Here is a 13,230-nt window from a genome sequence, read left to right as displayed (position 1 = left end):
CAACATCCTGTGCTCATATCCACAAGTATACTCCTTACCCCATCACCTATTTAAACCATCCCTTCTTCACCCCATTCCCTCTGGTTACCATTAGTTCCTTCTCTATAGTTAAGAGTCTATTTCTTGGCTCATCTGTCTCTCTCTCTCTTTTTTTTTTTTCCTTTTTCTCATTTGTTTTGTTCCTTAAATTCCACATATGAATGAAATCATGGCATTTGTCTTTTTCTGACTAACATATTTTGCTAAGCATTATACTCTCTAGCTCTATTCATGTTGCAAATGATACAATTTCATTTTTTGTGGGTGAATAATATTCCTGTGTGTGTGTGTGTGTGTGTGTGTGTGTGTGTGTGTGTATCATATCTTCTTTATCCATTCACCAAATGATGGACATTTGGACTGATTCTATAGTTCAGCTATTGTAGATAATGCTGCTGTAAACATAGGTGTGTATGTATCACTTTGAATTAGGGTTCTTGTATTTTTGGGTAAATACCCAGTAGTGCAATTGCTAGATGTAGGGTAGTTCTGTTTTTAATTTTTTGCAGTACCCACATATTGCTTTCCACAGTGGCGACACCAGTTTGCATTCCCACCAAGAGTGCACAAGTTGTCCTTTTTCTCCACACCATTGCCAACACTTGTTGTTTTTTGCTTTATTGATTTTTAGTCATTCTGATAGGCTTATTCCTAGGTATCTTATTGTTCTTGGTGCACTTGAAAATGGTATTGATTCCTTAATTTCTCTTTCTGCTGCTTCATTATTGGTGCATCTAGATATCTCATTATAATTTCAATTTGCGTTTCTCTGATGGTAAGTGATGATGAACATCTTTTCAAGTGTCTGTTGTCCATCTGGATGTTTTGTTTGGAGAGATGTCTGTTCATGTTTTCTGCCCATTTTTAATCAGATTATTTGGTTTTGGGGTGTTGGATTTTATAAGATTTTTACATATTGTGGATACTAACTCTTTATCAGACTTGGTATTTGCAAATATCTTTTTCCATTCTGTAGGTTGCCTTCCAGTTTTGTTGTTTCCTTCACTATGAAGAAGATTTTTATTTTGATGTAGTCCCAATAGTTTATTTTTGCTTTTGTTTCTCTTGCCTCAGGAAATATATCTAGAAAGCTGTTGTGGTGGTCAATGTCAAATAAGTTAATGCTTGTGTTCTCTTCTTGGATTTTTATGGTTTCAATTCTCACACTTTGGTCTTAAATCAATTTTGAATTTATTTTTGTGTCTGGTGTAAGAAAGTGTTCCCTTTTCATTCTTCCTCATGTTGCTGTCCAGTTTTCACAGAACAATTTGTGGAAGAGACTGTCTTTTTCCCACTTGATATTCTTGCCTCCTTTGTCGAAGATTAATTGGCCATGTAGTTGGGGGTTCATTTTGGGGTTTTCTATTCTGTCCTATTGATCTGTGTGTCTAGTTTTGTTCCAGTACCATATTGTTTTGATTACTAAAGCCTTGTAATATAACTCGCGTCCAGAATTGTGATGCCTCCAGCATTGGTTTTCATTTTTCAAGATTGCTTTGACTATTCAAAATCTTTTGTAGTTCCATGTAAATTTTAGGATTGTTTGTTCTAGCTCTGTGAAAAGTGTTGTTAGTATTTTTTTTAAAGATTTTATTCATTTATTTGTCAGAGAGAAAGCACAAGCAGGGAGTAGCAGCAGGCAGAGCAGACAGAGAGAAGCAGGCTCCCCACTCAGCAAAGGGGCCCAATGTGGGACTCTATGCCAGGATCCTGGGACCATGACCCGAGCCGAACGCAGACGCTTAACTGACTGAGCCACGCAAATGTCCCTGTTGTTGGTATATTGATAGGGATTGCATTAAATATGTAGATTGCTTTGGGTAGCATTGATACTTTAACAGTATCTATTCTTCAAATCCATGAACATGGAATATCTTTCCATTTCTTTGTGTCATCTTCAATTTTTTCATCAGTGTTTTATAATTTTCATAGTACAGGTCTTTAACCTCTCTGGCTAGATTTATTCCTAGGGATCTTATTGTTTTTGGTGAAATTGTAAATTGGATTGATCCCTCAATTTCTCTTTCTGCTGTTTCATTATTGGTGTATATAAATGCAACAGACTTCTGTATGTCAATTTTATTTCCTGTGACTTTACTGAATTCATATATCAATTCTAGTATTATTTGGTGGAGTCTTTTGGGTTTTCTACATAGAGTATCATGTTATCTGAAATAGTGAAAGTTTGACTTCTTCCTTGCCAATCTGGATGCCTTCTATTTATTTTTGTTGTCGTATCGCTGTGGATAGGACTTCTAGCACTATGCTAAATACCTGTGGTGAGAGTGGACATGACATCCCTGTCTTGTTCTTGACCTCAGGGGAAAAGCTCTTAGGTTTTTGTTTTGTTTTGTTTTCTATTTTTGTTTTTCCCCATTAAGGATGACATTAGCTGTGGTTTTTTGTTTTTTTGTTTTGCTTTGTTTTGTTTTCATAGATGTCCTTTATTATGTTGAGGTACATTCCATCTAAACTTTGTTGAGGGTTTTTATCATGAATTAATGTTATATTTGTCAAATACTTTTTCTGCATCTATTGAAATGATCATACGGTTCTTACCTTTGCTCTTATTGATGTAATGTAACACAATGATTGATTTGTGTGTATCGATTTGTGAATATTGAAACAACACTTGCAACCCAGAAATAAAGCCCAGCTGATCATGATGAATGATTTTTTTTTTTAAACTGTATTGTTGAATTTGGTTTTCCAGTATTTTGTTGAGGATTTTTGCATATATGTTTATCAGAGATATTTGCTTATACTTTTCTTTTTTAGTGGTGTATTTTTTTGATTTTGGTATCAGGGTAATTCTGGTCTCATAGAATGAATTTGAAAGATTTCTTGCCTTTTCTGTTTTGGGATAGTTTGAGAAGAATATGCATGAACTTTTCTTTAAACTTTTCTTTAATTTTTTTTCTTTAAAATTTCTTTAGAATTTGCATGTGAAGCCATCTGGTCCCAGACTTTTGTTTCTTAGAGATTTTTTTCATTACTGATTCAATTTCTTTGTTGGTTATATGTCTGTTTAAATTTCCTATTTCTTCTTATTTCATTTCTGCTAGTTTATATATTTCTAGGAAATTATCCATTTCTTCTAGGTTGTCTAATTTTTTCCCATATAGTTCTTCATCATATTTTCTTATTATTGTTGTAATTCTGATGGTGTTTAGTTGTTAGCTCTCCTCTCTTATTTGTAATTTTATTTATCTCAGTCCTTTATTTTTCTTGATAAGTCTGGCTAGAAACTTAATAATTTTATTGACTCTTTTTTTTAAGTCTCCTTGTTCCATTGATCTGTTCTATTATTTTTGTTTGTTGTTTGTTCTAGTTTCTATAAAATTTATTTCTACTCTAATCTTTATTATTTCCTTCCTTTTACTGGTCTTAAGTTTTACTTGTTGTTCTTTTTCTAGTTCCTATAGGTGCAAGGTTAGGTTGTTTACCTGAGATACTCCTTTCTTCTTGAGGTAGGCCTGTATTGCTATAAACTTCCCTCTTAACACTTTTGCTGCATTCCAGAGGTTTTGGACTGTTGTGTTGTCATTGTCATTTTTTCCATGTGCTTTTGTATTTTTTTCTTTTATTTCCTGATGGAGCCATTCATTGTTTAGTGGCATGTTTTTTTGTTTGTTTGTTTTTTAGTTTAGTCAGGGGGTAGGGGCCAAGGGAGAGAAAACCTTAAGCAGATTCCATGCTGAGTGTGGAGCCTAACATGGGGCTTGATCTCACTAAATCAAGATCATGACCTGAGCAGAAATCAAGAGTCAGACACTTAACTGATTGCACCACCCTGGTGTCCTTAATAGCATGTTATTTAACCTCCATGTATTTGTGGTCTTTCCAGGTTTTTTTCTTGTGGTTGACTTCAGTTTCATAGCATTGTGGTCAGAAAATATGCCTGGTATGATTTTGACCTTGAATTTTTTGAGTTTTTTTTTATGCACTAATATATGATCTTTTCTGAAGAATGTTCTTTGTGCACTTGAAAATAATGTGCATTCAGCTGTTTTAGGGTGGAATGTTCTGAATATATCTTTTAAATCCATCTGTTCCAGTATGTCATTCCAAACAATTTTTCACTTGTTAATGTTTTGTTTAGATGATCTGCCCATTGATATTAATGGGATGTTAAAGTACCTCGACATTATTGTATTATTATCAATTAGTTCCTTTATGTTTGTTATTAGCTGTTTTATGTATTTGGATGTTTCTCTATTGGGTGTATAAATATTTATATTTGTTATGTCTTGTTGGATTGTCCCCCTTGTTATTATATATCCCCTTATTTGTCTTGTTATAGTTTTTATTTTAAAGTCTATTTTGTGCAATGTAAGTTTTGATACTTTGGTTTTCTTTTGACATCCATTTGGATAATAGATGTTTTGCATTCTTGACTTTCAATATTCAGGTGTCTTTAGTTCTAAAATGAGTCTCTTCCAGGTAACATATATATATATATATACATATATATATACACATATATATACATATATATATACACATATATATATGTATATATATATATACACATATATATATATACACATATATATATGTGTATATATATATATATTTTAATCCATTATGTCACCCTCACCCTATGTCTTTTGATTGAAACATTTAATCCATCTACATTCAAAGTAATTATTAATAGATAAATATCTATTGCCATTTTATTACTTATTTTATGGTTGTTTCTGATGATCATCTGTGATCCTTTTTTTATCTTTCTTTCATGTTTTGCCAGTTTTCTTTATTGACATATTTGATGAATGCCATTATTCATTATTTCTGTTGAGAAATCTTCTGCTAACCTTACAGGTTTTCCCTTATAAGTTAATGATTTGTCTTGCTGCTTTGTTTTCTTTATCACTATATTTTGCAAATTTAATTACAGTATGTCTTGGTGCCATTTTGCTTTTGTTGATTCTATTGAGGGGTCTCTGTACCTCTTGGTTCTGGATATCTGTTTCCTTCCCCAAATTAGGGAAATTTTTACCTATTATTTTTTCATATAAATTTTCTGTCCCCCTTTTTCTCTACCCTGTTGTTCATTCCATCGAGTGAGTTTCTCCTTTTGTTTATTTGAATTTTATGTCTTCTATGTTATCCTTATCTCTATGTTAGGGGTCTCATTCATGTCTGCCACTCTTTTCTCAAGTACAGTGAGTATCCTTATGATCATTACTTTAAATGTTCTATCAGTCATGTTACTTGTATTGATTTCACTTAGATCTCTGGCTATGGCCTTGACTTGTTCTTTCATTTGGGAAAAATTTTCTCTATCTTCTCATTTTGGCTGCCTCTCTGTGTCTGTTTCTGTCTGTTAAGAAAGTTAGCTGTGTCTTCTGCTCCTGAAAGTAGTAGCTTTATAAAGAAGGGGGGACACTGTGCACTTCAGTACAATGTCCCCTCTTCCCCAGAAATTGACATGTCAGGAGAGTATCCTATGTGTGTTCCTTCCACATTATTGTTGAGTCTGAGTCTCTTTTCATCTTAGTGTAGTCACCTGAATTGACTCTACCTATTGTGGGCTATGCTTGCTCTCTGTGGTGTTAGTGGGACTCAGGCAAACCAACTCTGAAGGGGTTTGCTCACCAGGAGACTTGGGAGGAGGGCAGAAAATTAGCAAAATTTGTGCTAGGCCACTAGTCCTATGCTGGATCCCCTAAGCACTATGGCAGTTGGAGGCTGTGTACCAAGGCGGTTGGGAGAGCAAAGCTGGTTGTGGTTATGACAATGGATGGGGGCAGCTAGGCCCAATACCTAATGATGCCTGGGGGCATGCATCTGGGCATGGCGTGACAGTTGGGCACAATATATGGTGGTAGCTATGCAACTGGCAGCTAGGCTTGTGCAGCTGGGGGCAACATGCAATGGTTTCTTGGGGCATAGACTGGATGCAGTTCAGTGGATGTGCATGGCATATGTTGGCAGCTATGCACCAACAACTGGATGGGAGGAGGGAATGTACTGCTTTAACGAAATTTGCCTTGTGTCAAGGATAGCAGTTTTGGTATAGGTGTGTCATCAGGAGACCTTGTGGGTCTGGTTGCACTGCTAGTGGGTTAAATAGCACGTATCTGTGTAGTCTTGCCTCCTGTAAGTGTCTCTGTCTATTCTGAGGGTGTGGGAGAAAAATGGTGCTTGCCAGCGTGTTCATTTTTGGAGAAGGACCCCCAAGATGCTGCAAAATCAGTATGAACAGATCTGTCTCCCATTTGTACCTCCCACCCCCAGTGCTGTGTAAACTGCCATTTTTTATGTTGCCACTCTGGGCAGTCTGTTGTTTATATAAGGGTGGCAAACCAGCTATCATCATTCATCCTCCTGGATTGCCCAGTGCTGAGACAGCTAACTTTTCAAGCCCCAGGTTCCTAATTGTACTGGTTTTATAAACTCATGGGATTTAACTCCCATGGTTTTTACAGCCAAACATTATGCAGATTAGTCTTCCCCATGTGAGATCCCTGGTGTGAAGGTCTATTTCTCTTCCCTCTCTGCAAGTGCAGCTTCCTCCATCCTATAGACAGCTTCCTATCTTTCTGAATTGCTTAACTTTTCAGCTGCACCTTCTTTTCTGTATTTAGTTGTGGAGTTTGTTCTGTCAGTCTTCAAGTCACCCTCTAGTTTATTGACTTGGACATGGATGATATCTAGTTGAAAACATGGGTGGGAGTGTGCTCAGGATCCTCCTACTACACCTCTGAAATATTGAAATTGAAGACATAAATGACTCACTCATGGTTATACAGAAGTACTACTGGACACTGAGTCTACTGAATTTCTGTTCCATGAGACCTTATTTCCTATCTTATTTCTATTGATCTACCTCTGAGAGATTAAGCTTCACTTCTATTTTAACAGAAAAGTAATTATAAATATTAGGAGAACAGAAACATAGCATTACTCAACTTACATAATAAGTCTTAAGACTAAGATTCCTGTCTTAAATTCTAACAATATAGACAAAAAGAAGGAACAGTAAAGACTTCAGGGGTCAAGGATATTAGACAGGATTTTAACTTTCCTGGGAATTTATGATACAAATTTAGGAAAATTATATCTAGACTTCCTCAATTCATTAATGACAAAATATCTACAAACCATTATTACTTTTAGTCCATCTTATAAATGAAGAGTCAAGATAAGGAATTGACAAGTGTCAAATAGACAGGAAGTGTCTGGATTTCTAGATGTCCCTACTTCAGAGCCACTATCTATTTATTTCATTTTATTCTATTTTATTTTATATTTTCAGTGTTGTTGTTGTTTTGTAATTGTGGTACAATTTATAGAACACAAAATGTGCCATTCTGGCCATTTTTGACTCTACAGTTCGATGGCAGTAATTATATTCAAAATATTGTACAACCATCACCACCCCCCATTTTCAAAAAGTCCTCATCACCCAAACAGAAAATCTGCTGAAAATCCATGAAGCAATGCCACCGTTCCATTTTCCCTAGAACGTCATAACCTTTCATCTATTTTCCATCTCTGTGAATTTGCCCATTCTAGACATTTATTATAAGTATAATATTACAATATTTGTCTGGCCTATTTCACTTACCATAATGTTTTCAAGCCTCACCCATGGTATAGTATGCATCAGAACTCCATTATTTTTTTTTATATCTGAATAATATTCCATCATATAGATATACAGAGCCACACTTAATTACTATATTCATGTATAAATCTCCTGGGAAGTAGTAATGATGGTTGTTAACTTTCAGGAAAGTTACAGAGATTAGATATGGTAAGGTAAGTAAAAATTATTGGTTCTGAAGTTTTGTTCCTTAGCTAAACTTCCTATCTTCCATCACAATTTATACAGAACATATTGCCACTAATGAGAGATATGACCTCTAATGACACTGTTTTAGGTAACTATTTCTTTTTCTTTAATTTTTAACTGAGGTATAATTGACATAAAATATTATATTAGTTTCAGTTTCATAGCACAGCGATTTGATAAATATATAACAAGATGTTCACTATAATAAGTGTAGTGGCTAGCTCTTCACCTTTAACAGTAGAGTATAAGATAGAATGAAAGGATGGATTTTTTTGTCCCTAAAATTCTAGGTTAAGCCCAGATTCCACTGCTTAAGAATTTTCTTTCTTTTCTTGCCCCCACCCACTTTGGGAATTTACTTATTGTACAGAAGCCTTAGTTCCTTGCTATATAAAAAAGGTAGAGAAGAGATAGATTATCTCGAAACACCATCAGCACTAATATTGTGTAGGTTCATCTCAGGGATGACTGAGATGAACTATAGACATATTAATGGCAGAGTCAAACTTTCAGAAAGGAAAATTAATTACTTTGGAAATGGGTACTATTATATAGGACTTTCTGGAGAACCTTGGGTAATTATCAGAAATCTCTTGAGAAATAGTGATTTTGGACTATTCCCAAATAGGAACTTATGAGAGTATTTGCAGCTAATGGCAATTACCTTAATCGAAGCACTTTATTTATATTAATTAATTAATCTACAAACTTCCTCTGTAGAATGAAACATTAATGAGGAAATTAATTTATCAACAGATATTAACTAAACGAGATGATGTGACTTGCTCAAGGCTATGGAATGAGTCATAGTCCAGGTTTCCCTGTCAAGGCAGAGCTCCTAGCCAAGCCTGGCCTATTAAGGCTCTGTACAAAATATGATTTTTATGAATATCCCTGATAGAGATAGGAGTCACTTCACTGAGGCTCTCACAGCCTATATCACTCAGTTCTGAGTAGTTTCCTTAAATCTGTATCTCTTGAAGAAGTTAAACTTTCCTTCCTTTCTTGTCTTATTGAATTCACTGGTATCCACTGGATATGCTTTAGATGGTACATATGCAAAAATCAATAAGTCACAGTGAGAGTCCTGCCTTTGGGGAGTTTACAGTCTAAGGAAAGAGATGTATATGTAAAAAGACATTTACAAGTAAGTGTTATCACTGCTGAATGGAGGAAGGTTTAAAGAGATTGACAAGCCAAGGAGAAAATTTGCCTTTCAAAATAAGCCCTGATCAATAATCATATTGAGTAGCCAGTCATATGTGACAGACTCAGATTTAAGGAACTAGAAACCTGTACCAATGAATCTTACTCCTGGCCTAAGTGTGCTTGATTATTGCACCTGGTCTCCTTCAAATAACTCTCTAATTTTTAGCTGATCATGTAGCTTGTGGGAAATTTCCATAAAAGTAAAGGATTATACTGCAACATGACTCAGTAAAGGCATTCCAAACCAGATTTGGCTGTTTAGGGAGCCAGAACACCAATATCTATACTACGATGATGATGACCATCATCATCGTCATCGTTGTCATCATCATCATCATCATCATCATCATCATCATTATCCTAAAGTCTTTACTAAGAACCCATAATGTTTCTGGCACTGTATGTGCATCTGCATAGTAATTTATGATGATCATTTTAGATTCATCAAAGGAAACCAGAAAACATCATGTTATAAGACTTGCCACTGAATTAGTTCTGGGCATTTTGTTTTTTTACATTGTTTCCCTTGCACTGACCACTGTGTATGTATTTTCTTCTGGTTCCTGAGGATCAGTAAATGAACTCTGGCATCGAAGCCAGCTCATCAAAAATTTAAATTGTGAAAAATATTTATTATTATGCCTATTATCAATGAGAACAGCATTTTACTAGCATTTATTTTCTAGAATGAGGGATGATATGATATCTGAGAGTCCATTTATTGCCTGATACATCATTCTGAAGTATTGGAGTGAATGTTGGAAATGCCAAAGAGGAGCCTTGGAAATTGAGTAAAATCCTACAGGAAAACTGACTTGAACATCCAGAAATGGAATACACCAGAGCAGATGCAAAACTGAGCATAAATGTGGGACAAGAACAGGAAAAAAAAAAAAAAAACAGACCAGTTTACACTTAATGATGAATGTTAGATCAAATGACAGAGAAGCAGGTAATAGCAGGATCCCAGTGAACATAGAGGTGAGGACTTTGACAGTCAGATCATTTGATCAAAACCTGATGAACCTTAATGTGCACTCTTGGCCAGGTGAAAAGGTGAATCTAGTGTGAAAGACAGTTCTTAAGAGGCTCATTGAGCTCTTTGGGGGAAATAGGATGTGGTCAAGAGGAAATTCTAGATCTCCACAAACCAAAAGTTGGCACAGAGCTGTATGCCTGTAGAGAATATGGGAAGATCAGAGTTGGTGGGAGCTGGCCTCTGGGACGCTGCCTCAGAGGACCCAGGGTAGTGAACAGGGAGCTCGGCAATTCCACAAGTGCTCCCAGGAGAGTCTCAGAGCACCAAAAGGAAAGGAGATGGTAAGGATATGATCTCAATCTCTCTCTTTTTCCTTTTCCCTTTTTTTTTTTTTTTTTACATTTTGAAGTAAATGGTTTTTTTTTAACTTTTTAAAAATTTATTTATTTTCAGCGTAACAGTATTCATTGTTTTTGCACCACACCCAGTGCTCCATGCAGTACGTGCCCTCCCTATTACCCACCACCTGGTTCCTCAGCCTCCCACCCCCCACCCCTTCAAAACCCTCGGTTGTTTTTCAGAGTCCATAGTCTCTCATGGTTCATCTCCCCTTCCAGTTTCCCTCAACTCCTTTCTCCTCTCCATCTCCCCATGTCCTCCATGTTCTTTGTTATGTTCCACAAATAAGTGAGACCATATGATACTTGACTCTCTCTGCTTGACTTATTTTGCTCAGCATAATCTCTTCCAATCCTGTCCATGTTGCTACAAATGTTGGGTATTCATCCTTTCTGATGGAGGCATAATACTCCATCGTGTACATGTACCATATCTTCCTTATCTATTCGTCCGTTGAGGGCATCTTTGTTCTTTCCACAGTTTGGTGACCATGGCCATTGCTGCTATAAACATTGGGGTACAGATGGCTCTTCTTTTCAGTACATCCGGGGATCAGAGAGTTGAAAGGATCTAGTCAAGTCAACTGGCATATTCAAGACTCACATCTAGTTGTCTTATTCTTAACCCAGGACACTTTTCACCCCAGAAGAAAGTGTTCCCTCAAGCTTCTTTCTTCATCTTTCAGTCAAAATGACACCACTCTTACAGTATCTATTGTATAACTGAATTCATCCTGGTTAGTGGTTAGTCATTTCCAAGTCTGATACCATAAATATACACCTCATATCTCCAATAATAACAGTAACAATAATAAAATGACCATGATGATGATGATGGCAAGAATTGTGTATGATGTACTAGGCACTATATACAGGTAATATCTAAATTAATCACAATAAATTAGAGGGTAGATAATGTTAATATCTCCATTTTATAGAATGGGGAACTGAGATCCATGGAGAGTAAGATACTTTCAAAGCAGTGGGAAGTGGTAGACATGACATTTTGAACCCCTGCATTCTGACTCCAGAAACAGTGTTCTTTAACCTATCAGGATAGTGTGCCCTTCCGCTGAAATCAGGAACCAGCTGTATTTGTTTTTATTCCTCCAACATCATGCACCACAGTTTGTAACTCTCTACTGCCCTGCATGTGTTTAACATCATATGTGCTCAAAAAAGCTTGTTGAAGTGAATCATAGCTTGATACTTCAGTAGCATTGCATCAACTGTGAAGAACATCAGTGTAAGTGGAGAAACAGAGGTTCAGTATAAAACTGAAGGCACTGTCTGCCAGTATCTGGATGCGGGAAATGGGAGGCAGTGACAAGGATTAGAAAGAGAGTACTCTGAGACCCTTCAGGAGTTGTTCTGGGGGCAAAGTTGGGTGGGTTAACGTGCAGAGTGAGGAGCTGCAGATAGAAGTGAAGACATGGTTTTGCATCTGGGTGAGCCATCTGGCTTCATTCTGTGTTATTAAACAAAATAGAGTAACTCTCAGAGTCCCAGCTTTTTCATTTCTGCAATAAATATGACAATCAGCATGTAGGAATAATGTGACAGCTAAATCAGGTAATGTACATGCCAGGCCTTCCGATTGCTCCTGTTTCTCCGTCCTGAGGCATGTCACTGCTGGATTTCCACGTGGTGTGTTTGTCTCTGCTTTTTATTGGTTCATTCTAACAGAAGCTTGAAAATTATGATTGTCACTATTTTGGTGATGAAGACAGAGAGTCATCATGGTTAATTATGAACATTGAGGGTTGGGGCAGAAAAGGGCCAGACTTGTTTGATTTAAAACCCCAGAGTCTTCCTATAATTCAGGGTAAAATGTACTCTCATCAGAGCTCTCAGGACAATTTCAAGAACCTTTTAAGTGTGCAGAATTTTTAGTTTGGATTCCACTTTGCTCCACATCAACCGTCTGCTTAAAGCCATTTGATAGTTTCAAAATTCCATATGAAATATTAAAAGGCCCTTTGTTGACAGTCCTCTTGTTTTTATGCCTCAGTCTTGGACTAGACTGCATTCTTATATTAATTATGTAATTGCACAGTAACTTCACCAAATGGATTAGCTTGATCATGTCTCTGTCATTTGGCACAGAATTTTAATTATGATTGGAATAGACTCTTCCTCACTTAGTCTACTTGGTAAACTCTTACACACCCTGAGAAGTCCCATTCACATTATTCCTCACTTTGTGCTATTTCCCTTATCCAGGCTGTGATGGGTATCCTACCTCATCATTTCCATAATACCAGGAATTAAATTTCAACTCAGTATTTTAAAACCTGCCAATCTTCAAACACACATACACACACTCAGGAACCTTGTGAAAAATAGATTTCTAGACTGAGACCCAAGTCAATCAAACCAGAACCTCCAATAGAGCTGCCTATTAAATTTAATCTTTATAAGCTCTATAATCAATTTTATTACCAGACAAGTTTTAATGCCACTTAAATGGAGCAAATAGTTAGTTTCATTAAAGTTATCTGCATGTCAGCTTGACTTTAGCTTATGGTGTCCTTTAAGGATGAAACTACACCCTGTTCATGACTGATTGCCTGGAAAAGCCCAGGACTTCAGAAACTATTTTCTGAATGAATGAGATAATAAAATAATACTCTTAGAATGAAATAATAAGAACTCAGATTATCTACAAAAATATCTCCTGATCACCATAAGTAAAAATTCCAAATGTCCTCTGCTGATTTCCATCCAACATTATGTGTTTTCTTTTAGTTTTTTTCTTTGTATTTGTTTTTGGTGTTGTTTGTTTGTTTGTTTTTGTTTGT

The sequence above is a fragment of the Meles meles genome, chromosome 2 (genome assembly GCF_922984935.1).
Source record: "Meles meles chromosome 2, mMelMel3.1 paternal haplotype, whole genome shotgun sequence".
NCBI lineage: Eukaryota > Metazoa > Chordata > Mammalia > Carnivora > Mustelidae > Meles > Meles meles.
Note: the sequence above shows the minus strand (reverse complement) of the source record.